General features: G+C 40.5%; 1 non-coding gene across 1 annotated transcript; it reads left to right on the forward strand.

The window, feature by feature from the left end:
- Positions 1-13,972: 13,972 nt before the first annotated feature.
- On the forward strand, positions 13,973-14,045 carry TRNAG-CCC. The gene has a single exon. It is a non-coding gene; the product is annotated as a tRNA-Gly (tRNA).
- The last annotated feature ends 237 nt before the right edge of the window (positions 14,046-14,282 follow it).

Raw genomic sequence — 14,282 nt, forward strand, 5'->3', positions numbered from 1 at the left:
CATACAGCTGCTCAAGCAAAGTTTGTTAAAGAATGAATATTTAACTTTGTGTATTAACAAAACAACGAAAAAGCTACTGGTCCATGTTGATGGTAATGGAAAGGCTGAAGATCTCTCGGAAATAATTTGGGAAAGTTGTGATAATAATATTACCCTTATGTGTTCAGTTGCCTCAGTCATGCCCTACTCTTTACAACCCTATGGACGGCAGCTCACCAGGCTCCTCTGCCCGTGGGATTTCCTAACCAAGAATACTGGGGTGGGTTTCCATTTCCTTCTCCAGGGGATCTGCCCAACCCAGGAATCGAACTTGAGTTTCCTGTGTCTCCTGAAATGCAGGTGGATTCTTTACCACTGAGCCACCAGAGAAGCCCCATAACCCTTATAATTCTAAGAAATGTATAATGTAGGATTCTAATGACTTGCCTTTCTGGGCTTATATTAATCTAGTCATATATATGAAGGATATTTCTAAGAAGACAAGAATAATTGTATAGACACAAACCATTTCTTAATTTCAAGCAAGTTTTAGACTTTTCAGCTACATAAATAAACGCAGTCGGGGGGAAAAAATTAATGCACTTTCAAAGATAAAAAATGAACTTTGATCTTGATGGCAGATATGGCCAAGCAAGTGTCTCTATCCAAAAAGGGATCCTTTATAGCACCTTGTCAAAACAAAACCTTAATGACCATCTCTTAATTCCGACAGTTAGCATATATCATCAGAGAAGGCAATGGCACCCCACTCCAGTACACTTGCCTGGAAAATCCCATGGGCATTGGAGCCTGGTGGGTTGCAGTCCATGGGGTCGCTAGGAGTCAGACAGGACTGAGTGACTTCACTTTCACTTTTCACTTTCATGCATTGGAGAAGGAAATGGCAACCCAGTCCAGTGTTCTTGTCTGGAGAATCCCAGGGACAGGGGAGCCTGGTGGGCTGCCGTCTCTGGGGTCGCACAGAGTCGGACAAGACTGAAGTGACTTAGCAGCAGCAGCAGCAGCAGCAGCATATATCATTTAGACAGAAAGTTAAAACTAGAAAAGAAAACTTGAGTTTTCTATGTAATAATTAGCCATCATGTATACTATTTAATTCTCACTACTACCCATGAGCAATGAATTAAGAAAGGAAAACCATCTTTATTGATTACAGTATAAGGGCAAGCACATGTTCTAAGGACTTCCCTGACAGTCCATAAGACTGTGCTTCCAATGCAGGGGGCACGTGTTCCATCTCTGGAACTAAGATCCCACATGCCACATGGCCAAAAAAGCACACAGTTCAAAAAATTATATATATGTATATATGTAGAGGCAGGGAGAGAAAAAAGAGAGTAAATAGAATGAAGAGAAAGTGAGTTGGGGTGGGAAGATGAAGAGGTGAGGAGAGGATAATGTGCTTGGAGAAGATTTCCCCAGGGACCACAGCTCTTTGGTGATTAGAACCGAAGGTGCAAGAGATGACCCTGACCTCTTGCAGTCTAAGCAGGGATGGTGAGCATCGAGTCATGAACTGAGGTGATATATCCCTGAATACATGATATATTTGGGCTTCCCTGATAGCTCAGTTGGTAAAGAATCCACCTGCAATGCAGGAGACCCCAGTTCGATTCCTGGATTGGCAAGATCTGCTGGAGAAGGGATAGACTACCCACTCCAGTATTGTTAGGCTTCCCTGGTGGCTCAGCTGGTAAAGAATCCGCCTGCAAGGCGGGAGATCTGGGTTCAATCCCTGGGTTGAGAAGATTCCCTGGAGAAGGGAGAGGCTACCTGCTCCAGTATTCTGGCCTGGAGAATTCCATGGACTGTATAGTCCGTGGGGTGGCAAAGAGTCAGACACGACTGAGCAACTTTCACTTCACTTCACTTCCATGATATATTTACACCAGAAGATGCTGGTGAAGCAGCTGATGGAGAAGGAGGGACAGGGAGTTGGAGGCATTACCAGGACCACTCTGATCCCCAGTCTGTCTCCTCTGTTGGCCAGCGGTGCTACAGAATCCAGGACAAGCCTTCTCATCCTGAGCACGCGGGGCTCTGCCCCACACACTTAACTCGTCACAAGCCTGCAGGATAGATTGGTCTCCATTTGGCAGCTGAGAAAACTACAGTTTTACAAGACATAAACCATAGCTACTCCATGACCTACTTATGAACAATCCGTACCTATTGATCGCAAAGTCCAAGGTCTTGAGAAGTGTTACAGAGTGCAGGCTCAGGCCATGTCTACAGACACAGGCATATGTGTGCATTTCCTTGACACTTCCTATGGCTTGTATTTGGCTTCAAAAATGCAACTTAAACAGATATTATGATTTTTATGTTCATTTTCTATTGCTGAATAACAAGTTACCACAAACTGAGAGGTTATAACAGCAAACATTTATTATCTCATTTCTGCATGTCAGGGTCTGGCTGTGGTTCAGCTGGTTTACAGCCTCTGGCTTCAAGAGGCTGCAATCAAGGTGTCATTTGTGGCTTCAGTCTCCTCTGAGGCTTGGGGTCCTCTTCCTTGCTGTTGGCAGAATTGAGTTTCTTGTGGTTGTGGGACTACGATCCTCAGCTTCTGGAGACTCCACCGTGCTCTGCCCTGTGACTCTCTCTAGACCATGCACTGTGATTTTTGAGGCTGAAAGGAGAGTGGGTCTCACTTCTTTGGCCTCTGACCCCTTGCCCACTTTTGAAACACTCACCTGATTAAGTCAGAGCCACCTAGGATAATCTCCCTTTGATTAACCACTGACGAAGGACCTTCGTTACAGCTGCAGAATGCCCTCATCTTTGTCATGCAAGTAATATAACCAGGAGAGATCTCTCTTCCCGTCGTTGCCTTATTTTCTTAGAACCAAGTTAAGGCTGTGCCCAGACTCAAAGACAAAGCAAGGGCATGCCACAGCTGCAGTTCCCTGAGACTTCCATCTATTAGACAACACAAGCCGTGTAGGACTTAGCTTCCTGCATAAGCCTCACACTTCCACATCACCTGCCTAGTTCAGGGATGCATTTGACTTTGTAGACACTTAGTTGCTAGTTGAACATGATAGAGGTGTAGCAAGGTACCTGGATTTTAAAACATTGAGTCAGAGAAAAAAATGGTGATTTTTAAATACACTTGTAAAGAGTGGTTTCTTCTTATTATCTTTGACCTACTTGGTTGTCAAAACAAAAGCAGCAATCTGGGTATCATGGGAAGAGGGCACTTTCTCTGTCCGAATGAATGTATACTTTGATTCTTATAGCTGTGTTTGGCTCTCAAAATCTCAAAATAGCAAACATCAGGCAATTCTTTCTAATGTTTCTAAAGCGAGGACCTTGTATCACCTGTTATCACCTGGACACTTGCTGGAAATGCAGAATGCTGGTCTTCATGCTGGACATACTGAATCAGACTATGTTTTGTGACAATACCCAGGTGAGTTCTGTGCACGTTAATATTTGAGAAGTACTATTACTGTCTAGTTTACATGTTCTCCCATGCGTCTGCACCTTTGAATATCTGTTCCTTGTTGATTTTAAACAGAGTACATAGGAAGACATTTAAGTTCTTTTAAGTATTTAGTAATATCTACATAGACATGCTCAACAAAGTTTGGGATCCCACAAAGTTGAGATGCTTCAGAGAATAGGAGGACAGCTATAGCCTCCTATTTTCCTCTTTATTCTCCTATTTTCATGTCCTCCCTGAAGCCGTAGACCTTCCTTCCCCTTTTCCACTTCAAGTAGAAAGAGAAAAAATTTAGATTAAGCAAAAAAAAATCAAACTGGAAATACCTTACTGGCCAGAGGTAAATGGGATGAATTAAGGGATATTTTCAGCTTGCCAAAGTAGACTTTTTAACTTCATAAGTTATTAAAAGGAAAGGAAGACAGCATAATATCATAATACCATATAGCTTTCTTCCAATGCAGGCGAGTCTTTGCTTCACAGAGCTCAGCACGGGCTATGACTCATATTTGATGTGGCACACTGCAATTATTTAAAGTTAAAATTCAAAACATATTTTTGCATGAAAAATTCCTCAGAAACTACAGGAAAATTATATAATAAGTGCCTTAAACATCCAGAATCTCTGGTCTTATGAACCATTAAGTTCAATAAAAATTTTGAACAATAAAAGAAGAAGGAGGGGAGAATTTAATTTTAAAATAGCTTCTTCCCACATTTGATATTCGTCAAAGGAATAATGATTCTTGCTTTATTATCTTCTCCATAAATTATATACAAAATTAGTAAGGGTTCAACATAATAATTTTATTTTCACTTTCATGCTCTGAAAGATAAATGTACTCAAAATCAGCTATGTTTTACAAAAAAAAAAAAAAAAAAAAAAAAAACCTATTTGGTTTCATCATGAATCCTCAGTTGTCTGCTTTGCTTGAAGCTAACACAGATCATGGAGTCAGAACACCTTTAAGTTGCAAATTCACACTGATTGCCTGTGTCCTTTGGAAAATTACCCAAACTACTTCAGCCTCAGTTTCATGGAGTAAAACATTAGTAAAACTTTATAGTAGGGGCTTTCCTGGTGGTTCAGATGGTAAAGAATCTGCCTGCAATGCAGGAGTCCTGGATTCAATCCCTGGTTTGGGAAGATTCCCTGGAGAAGGAAATGCAACCCTCTCTAGTATCCCTGCCTGGAGAATCCCATGGACAGAGGAGTCTAGCAGGCCAGTCCATGGGATCACAGAATGTTGGGCATGACTGAGCGACTAACACTTCCACTTCCCTTCAAACCTTTACATAGCTATGGCTAGTCTATTAATATACTGATTAATGTGATGCCTAACAGATAGTAAATGCTTAATAAATAAAGATATTGTTGAAGACTTCCTTGACGGTCCAGTGGTTAGAATCCCATGCTTTTGACCAAGAAATTGGATTTGACCCCGGTTTAGGACACTAGCTGTGTGGCTAAAAACAAAAACCACAAACAGAGCTGAAGTCGTTATAGATGGATAAATGCTTACCTCAAAACCCCGTCTTCTATCACTGTTAAGATATTTGTAAACGAGTAACTTGAGTTCTTTCTTCATTAACAGCTGTCATTTAAGACTATGACAAATATTATCAAATATCCTAATATTGATATATCAAAAGGAGCTCAGTCACTTCCTAATTTCACATTTTGTGCCTTCACTAACATTGAAGTTATCATCAGGGTAATTGTATTACCCCTGTATACTTCCATTCTCCTGTGTTTGTTTTTTCTTTTTGGCCACATGACATGGCTTGGGGGATCTTAGTTCCCTGACCAAGGATTGAACCCTTGCCCCCTGCAGTAGGAAGTGTGGAGCCCTAACCCCTGGATTTTTTGCAAGGGAATTACTAGAAAATTTTAAAAGGAAAAACAAACAACAAAAAAACTACCAATACTGTTGAATTGTAGTTATTTTGTGAGCAGTGAGTAATGTTTTTGTATTATGAGCAGTGAGAATAATTTTTTAAAAAAATATGATTTCACCAATGATTTTCATATCACTATTTCTGTGTAAAATGAAAAACAAATTTTTTTCTAAATTAGATTGGTTTGGATTTGACCAGCAAGTGTATATTATATCTTTGTTCTATGATAGATTTCAAGGAGATGTAATAGAAGTTTAAACATGATCTCTGCCCTAAGGTATGTAATGCCCAAAGAAGAGCAAATTAACACACATCAAACAGCAGGGAGTCCAGGACAAAACGGCTTAAAGAACCTCATTTTCATAAGCCACATCATTTTGTGCCAAATTTTGTAAAGCAGACAGAAAAATCTGTGGAAGCACAGAAATGAAAATGAAAGAACTTGAAAAAGAATAAATACGTGTATAGTATGGCTGAGTCGTGTTGCTGTCCACCTGACCATCACAATCTCAATACTCAACTCTTTGGTTGCCCTTCAGTCGCTAAGTCATGTCTGACTCTTTGCGACCCCATGGACTGCAGCACCTCAGGCGCCTCTGTCCTCCACTGTCTCCCAGAGATTGCTCAAATTCATGTCCATTGAGTGGGTGACCCTATTTAAACATCTTCATCCTTTGCCACCCGCTTCTCCTTTTGCCTTCAGTCTTTCTCAGCATCAGAATCTTTTCCAATGAGTCAGCTATTCACATCAACTATACTCCAATATAAAATAAAAAGTTTTTAAAAATGAATGGAAAGTGGCATAATTCTGGTAGTATTATTCATTCACTTACCTTCCCACTTACTACATATACATCTACGCTCAGTTTGCCACTTCATAAGACCCTTACAAACTTGCAGAAACAAAGGAGAAGAGGAAGATGTAACTTGTTTGCTAAACCTGGAGTATCAAGGACAAATACAGTGAGGAAGGTTGGAGCATGTTTGGTTCTTGATCATGGTGGAAGATTCTACTGAGTAATACAGTGTATTCTGGAAACTTACCAACATTTGTAGAGGTTCTATTAGCAACCATTGCCTGAAAAGCATAGTGGCCCCCACCTGCCACCTCCCCAGCACTTTCACTTCTCCAGCCAACTGGACCAGAAGTGCAGGCCAAGTCCAAGTCCACCTGACCTGTCTAAAATGACGCAGGGGCTTCTAGCTAGTTGTTGGAAACTGACTTGAAGCTGGTGGCTGAGCAATGCCCTTCTCTAACAAAAGGATTTCTCAAGCGCAGAGTGTAGAGGGCATGTTCCTTCTGGAACACAAGAGGAGGTTTGTTCTCAGCTGCTTCCCAGCAATGTCCTCATTGAGCATAGTGGTTTAGATCTTGTATTCATATCGCATTATGAAAATAGTTACTCCTACCACCCTTCGTTGGAATTTCTCAAGTGTTTTTCTGTATTTTGTAACCAAAGAATCCTGACTAGTGCTGATGTGTAGGATGAAGCCAAGTCATGGTGAGTCAGGAAAGCTGAGCAGAGGAGTTGTGTTTAGTTGTAATAAGGAATGACACCATCAAAGCCTTTGAATAGGAACCCGAAGTGATCAAAGTTGTTTTAAGAAAGAGGGAGTTGGCAGTAGTATTCAGGATTGATTAGATGATCCCAGAATCATATAAGCTAGCTCAGGGCTTCATGCACCCTATGGAGAATCAGATTTGTAAATGTGATATACATTTATTTAGATGTGATACACATCTAAATAAAATTAATACTCATTATTACAGAAGTAACAGCTACCAGATGATGAGAATTTATTAAACACCAAGCACTGTACTTGCTAAGAACTTTATGTATATTAATGCATTCTATTTTTACAATCAATATTGCCCTTTTATCTTATAGCAATTTAATAAGTTTAGCAAGAACAAACATCTGGTTCAGTTCTTCAACGGGGACTTAAACCCAATTCTATCCTGTACCAAGAACCATCCCCCTTCATTTCCCAGATTTTCAATAAAATGGACATAATTGTAACATACATCTTGTCTCATATCCTAGAACCTGGTTTAGATGCTGGCATGTAAAAGTGAACCACCCTGGCACTCTGAGAAGTTCATACCATCTGCAGTGCTTTTCCAAGGAACATTACCAAAAAATCTTTTTGTGTGAAGTTTTTGTCATTTGATGTAAAACAATAGAACATCTTAGGATAATTGTCTCAAAGAACTTCGAATGTAATTATCACGTGTAATTATCACATCTCCAGAGAAGAACAGCATTTACAAAGAAAAACACTTAAATACACTTATTTGAAAGAGTTTTCTTGAAATAACAGGCAAGACCACAAATGGAGACAAAGGTTGTAGAAAAGCAGGTGATGGGAGGGGTGAAGTAAAGAGTCCAGTTCCGGAGGACGTGACAAACCCAGAGTAGGTGCTTGAGTTCTCTTGGGAATGAGTACAAGCACGAGAAGGGACATGGGTGAGTCTCAAAGTCTATCATACAACTCTATGAAGGAGTCCTTATGAGCCAAAACTCCAATACTTTGGCCACCTGATGTGAACAGCCAACTCATTGCAGAAGCTCTCTCACCTCCATTCTGGCCAGAATTTATACTTAGACTCTGGGCTTTGATCACCTTTATAGATGCCCCAAACCAAAAATGGCCATAGCTACTCAAAAAAATACAAGTGAAAAAAATTAAGATAGCTATAGAATATATGCAACAACAACCAAACCAGACAACCTAGAACAGGAGTTACGATTAATACACCAGATAGATTATGAATAAAATAATACAACCCAAGAATAACAAGTATCTTTTAGTGAAAAGAACCAGATATTTTAAAAATGAACAAAGAACAAATATTAATCAGCTTCAGAATTTGCAGCTTAACAGAGATAAGTCTTAAAACTTATTTAGATTGAAAAATAGGAGGTTCCCTGGGGGCTCCGGGGCAAAGAATCCACCTGCCAATGCAGGAGACACGGGTCTGATCCCTGATCCAGGAAGATCCCACACGCGGACGATCGACTAAGCCCGTGTAGCACAGCTACTGAGCCTGTACTCTAGAGCCTGTACTCTAGAGCCTGTGCTCTGCACGAAGAGGAGTCACCACAGCGAGACGCCTGAGCACCAGAGCTAAAGAGTAGGCCCCGCTCGCCACACCTAGAGAAAAGCCCGTGAAGCAAGGAAGACCTGGCCCAGCCAATCGTAAATATAAATAAATAAACAATATGTTTTAAAAAGATTGAAAATGATACATGTGCCCTACTGTCAAGAGCTTAAAGATAATAAAACCTAGATACTTCAGTAACACCCGAAGCACTTCAAACGATACAGATTCTTGGGCTTCATCTCTAGTCATTACCACGTGAGAGACCCCTGGTAATTATGGAGAAAGACAGATTCAGACAGGATTTCTCAAGAAACCCACTATTGATGTTTGGGGCTGGATACTTTATTGTGGACACTCAGTTACACATTATAAGGTGCTTAGCAGCATCTCTGTCCACCATACTCTAGTCAATAGTACCACATCCCCTCCTTTTCCCCATTCGTTACTGATGGCAATCACAACATCCTTCAGATATTGCCAGGTCGTCCCTGAGACACAAGTATGCCCGGGGAAGACCCCCTAGACTAAAAAGTGATCTCCTCTTTCCTGGGCATTTTTCATAATTATGTCAGGCCAGTGTTTCCTATTTTATGACTCTTGCCTTCTTAATAAAGAAGTCATAAACTCCATCTCCTGTCTTCCCTCAAAGCAGTATTGTGCATGGTACCTAGCCCGTACCAGTAAGAGAGACCAGCACAGGACTCGGGGTCTTTAGAGGGAAATACTGAGAAGTAGCCATCAGATTGGATCCACAGTCCATCTGAGGTGATGGGGGAGCAGCTACGGTGCACACGGCTCAGCTGCCTGGCGCTTAGCTTCTGTGATGGAGCTGCTATGCCTGAAGTAGCAATGGGGCAATGCAGAGGCATCTTGTCTTCTATTTAAGAGGCTGCTTCTGGCTCTGCTGCTGCTGCTGCTAAGTCGCTTCAGTCGTGTCCGACTCTGTGCGACCTCATAGATGGCAGCCCACCAGGCTCCCCCGTCCCTGGGATTCTCCAGGCAAGAACACTGGAGTGGGTTGCCATTTCCTTCTCCACTTCTGGCTCTAGAGACATCAACCACTACCTTGACTTGGTGCCTCAACTGAGCTATCGGATGCAAACATGATTTGAGTGATTATCTTTTCAGCTCTCCCAAAGAGGGTCATTACAGTACCATGCTACACTCTTAGGAGGGAATTTCATCCATTACATACTACGGAAGACTTAGCAGATTAGGACTTAATTGTCACATGGAAAATGGGTTGGAAAAAAAGAAAAACAAAAAACGTTTTCTGCTAAAATCTGCTATTATGATTCTGTTTTTCAAAACTAAAGTGCTTACTGCTAACAACCTTCAATGGAGGAATCATAAACAACTTTAAAATGCAGGTGATTTTCTTTAGCTAGATCTTGAAATATGGTTTAATGATGAATAATTTGCCTATTTCTTGTGTTTAAGCGTTTTCCTAAGTGCTTTTATGAGGACAATACAAGAAATTCTATTTGAGGGTTTCAGTATGGTTGAATGCGATATTGTTTTGTTCACTTTTTATGAGGTCTTATCCAGACTGGCTACATAATTTACAAGGCCCAGTAAAAACCAAAATGCAGAGCTCAAAAACTGGAAATTAAAGATGGCAACAGCAGAATCTTGAAGTTAACGTGGGGTCTTTATCATTTCAAAACACTCCCATGGAGCTGGCAATGTCCTCTTGAGATCATCAAGTCAGACGCCATCTTTCAGTTTACATAGGAAGTGGCCAAGACTGAAAAGCTTCATGTATGGTCTCATGGCCGTTCAGGAAACAAATCCTGAGAGTTCATCAGTTGGCACATAAAGTTAGTCTGGAATTGCCACTGATCCAGCATCTTTGCTGCGAATTGAGCTATTTCAAATCCTAAAAACTGATGCTGTGAAAGTGCTGCACTCAATGTGCCATGAAATTCGGAAAACTCAGCAGTGGCCACAGGACTGGGAAAGGTCAGTTTTCATTCCAATCCCAAAGAAAGGCAATGCCAAAGAATGCTCAAACTACTGCACAATTGCACTCATCTCACACACTAATAAAGTAATGCTCAAAATTCTCCAAGCCAGGCTTCAACAATATGTGAACTGTGAACTTCCAGATGTTCAAGCTGGTTTTAGAAAGGGTAGAGGAACCAGAGATCAAATTGCCAACATCCACTGGATCATGGAAAAAGCAAGAGAATTTCAGAAAAACATCTATTTCTGCTTTATTGACTATGCCAAAGCCTTTGACTGTGTGGACCACAGCAAACTCTGGAAAATTCTGAAAGAGATGGGAATACCAGACCACCTGACCTGCCTCTTGAGAAACCTGTATGCAGGTCAGGAAGTAACAGTTAGAACTGGACATGAAACAACAGACTGGTTTCATTCAAATAGGAAAAGGAGTACGTCAAGGCTGTATACTGTCACCCTGCTTATTTAACTTCTCTGCAGAGTACATCATGAGAAACGCTGTGCTGGAGGAAGCACAAGCTGGAATCAAGACTGCTGGGAGAAATATCAATAACCTCAGATATGCAGATGACACCACCCTTATGGCAGAAAGTGAAGAGGAACTAAAGATCCTCTTGATTGAAAGAGGAGAGTGAAAAAGTTGGCTTAAAGCTCAACATTCAGAAAACGAAGATCATGGCATCCGGTCCCATCACTTCATGGGAAATAGATGGGGAAACAGTGAAAACAGTGGCTGGCTTTATTTTTCTGGGCTCCAAAATCACTGCAGATGGCAATTGTAGCCATGAAATTAAAAGAAGCTTACTCCTTGGAAGGAAAGTTATGACCAACCTAGACAGCATATTAAAAAACAGAGACATTACACTGCCAACAAAGGTCCGTCTAGTCAAGGCTACGGTTTTTCCAGTGGTCATGTATGGATGTGAGAGTTGGACTGTGAAGAAAGCTGAGCGCCGAAGAATTGATGCTTTTGAACTGTGGTGTTGGAGAAGACTCTTGAGAGTCCGTTGGACCGCAAGGAGATCCAACCAGTCGATCCTAGGGGAAACCAGTCCTGAGTGTTCATTGGTAGGACTGATGTTGAAGCTGAAACTTCAATTCTTTGGCCACCTGATGCGAGGAACTGACTCATTGGAAAAGACCCTGATGCTGGGAAAGATTGAAGGCAGGAGGAGAAGGGGAGGACAGAGGATGAGATGGTTGGATGGTATCACTGCCTCGATGGACATGAGTTTGGGTAAACTCCAGGAGTTGGTGATGGACAGGGAGGCCTCGTGTGCTGCAGTCCATGGGGTTGCAAAGAGTTGGACACGACTGAGCGACTGAACTGAACTGTCTCAAAAGGGACAAATAGTTTGTGGTACTGAGTTAGAATCGTCTGTGGAATGGCACAGGCAGTATATTATTAATATACACTGAAGCCTTAAAAGATGAAGGGGCAAAAGTTACATCTGTATGTAGATATATATAAATCCAGAAGTTGAATTATGCTAGTGCTAAGCCACTGGCAGCACAGTAAAGTTTGCTGACATCATTACAACTAACAATGGAGATAACATTATTTATCACTAAAGTGATAAATCTACCTGGTCTAATGAATAGATTCTATAAACTGAGTAGATTCAGTGACGAATCAGTTTATCTGACCAGACTACATTGTGTCTTGAATATTTTTCCTGGACCTCAAGCATGACTCCCCTTTTTTAATGGGATTCTGTTTGCCACAATAGAATTATATTGGATAATATTTACCACAATCCTCGTTGTTCAGCTTCCACTCTCTATACTCCTATCCTAATGTGGAAGGAAATAATCACTAAGATAAGTCAGACGATCCTAAACTTGTATGTTATAATACTCTACTGGAGTTGAAGATTTTAAGTTAACTTTTTCAAAGAGTAGGGGGATACTTTTCAGCATTAATAACTGTCTGGTGAGTTTAAATTTTTGGATAATACACCATAAATTTTATATGTACAGTGATTTTTCTAATTAGGAGGGGAATTGACTTAAATTATAAATTAAAGGTATTTTAGTGATTGCTTTGAATACAAGACTCTAACTAAGAAGCAATGGCTTATTAGTTCCAGTGACAAATTCATTTTATAAATCATGCCTTAGTAAAGTAAAGTGAAGTCGCTCAGTCATGTCCAGCTCTTTGCGACCCTGTGGACTGTAGCCCACCAGGCTCCTCTGTTCATGGGATTCTCCAGGCAAGAATACTGGAGTGGGTTGCCATTTCTTTCTCCAGGGGATCTTCCCAACCCAGGGATCGAACCCAGGTCTCCTGTATTGCAGGCAGATGTTTTGTCCTCTGAGCCACCAGGGAAGCCTTAAATCATGCCTTAGTAAATACATGGCAAAATCACATAGTCTTAAATTGTTGATATATTATTATACTAATTATTGAGCCTACAATACAATGTAGTTTTCATGTTTTATTTTTATTTATTTTTTATTCAAAATACTATATTTCCTAAATAATGATATATTTAAATACTGTAAACTTCACAGTCTTCCCTGGTGGCTCAGCAGTAAAGAACCTGCTTGCAATGCAGGAGACACAGAGACACAGGTCCAATCCCTGGGTTGGGAAGATTCCCCAGGAAGGAAATGGCAACCCACTCCAGTATTCTTGCCTGGGAAATCCCCTGGACCCAGGAACTTAGTGGGCTACAGTCCATGGGATCACAGAAGAGTCGGACACAACTTAGGAACAACAAGGAATCTATAGAGGAGCATACAATGATGGGGATAATGTCACTTTATTGACATTTATTATGATAAGTGATTAATCTGCTAATGCAACTCTTTAATAGATTCTTCCCTATGCCACCCACCACAAACACACAACTGTATACAAATAATGATGACAAGAGAAAAGCAAGCTAGTTCATTACACTGAGTCAGGAATGACTGCAGGAAAAAAAGTCAGTACAGCCAAGGACTTCTTTTCTTTTTAAACTATGATTTCAACTGGGTTTAAAGAAAAAGTCATCTAGGACATCTCCAATTCTAAAAAAATTCCCCTCCTGGAAGGATGGTTATGCTGACAGAACAAACATTTGCTTTCTGCATTGATTGGCCTGTAATGGCTCAACTTTGATCTCTGGTCTTTGATCTAAACCGTTTGTCCTTTGAAATAGCTATTGGTCATGTCCATCAGAAATTACTGTGGGTATAGGCACTTAAAAAAAAAAAGATATAATTGACATATAATGTTGTATTAGTTTTAGCTGTACACATAATGATTTGCTATGTGCATATATCATGAAATTATTACCCCAGTAAATTCAGTTGACATCTATCACCACCTATGGTTAACAAGTTTTTTTTTTCTTGTGGTAAGGACTTTTAAGATCTACTGTGTTAGCAACAGTAAACCATGGATCTTGATATACTCTTTATTTTGTCTCAAATATATCATTCATTCAAAAGGATGAAATTTGGGTGTTCATTTAAAATGTTGCTTCTAAGACACTCACTAGTGAACATAATTCAGTAGTCTGAATGTGTATAGAGAAACTTTGATTATTATCAAGAACCCAGGGACTTCCCTGGTAGTCCAGTTACTAAGACTTTGCATTCCCAATGCAGGGGGCCCAGGTTCAATTCCTGGTCAGGGAACTAGATCCCACAGGCCACAACTAAAAAATTCTGCATGCTGCAGTGAAGGTCAAAGATCCCGCGTACTTCAACTAAGACCCCACACAACCAGGTAAATAAGTAAAAAAATAGAAAAAAAAAATAAGAAAAAACCCAGGAAGACTCTAACACTGAGAGTCTGTGGCTTACGCTAAGGGAAATGCTGTAATTTGTTGAATTCTTTCTAGAATGTATGGAGACGCATAGAATCAACAGAAA

The sequence above is a fragment of the Bubalus bubalis genome, chromosome 13 (assembly GCF_019923935.1).
Source record: "Bubalus bubalis isolate 160015118507 breed Murrah chromosome 13, NDDB_SH_1, whole genome shotgun sequence".
Lineage (NCBI taxonomy): Eukaryota > Metazoa > Chordata > Mammalia > Artiodactyla > Bovidae > Bubalus > Bubalus bubalis.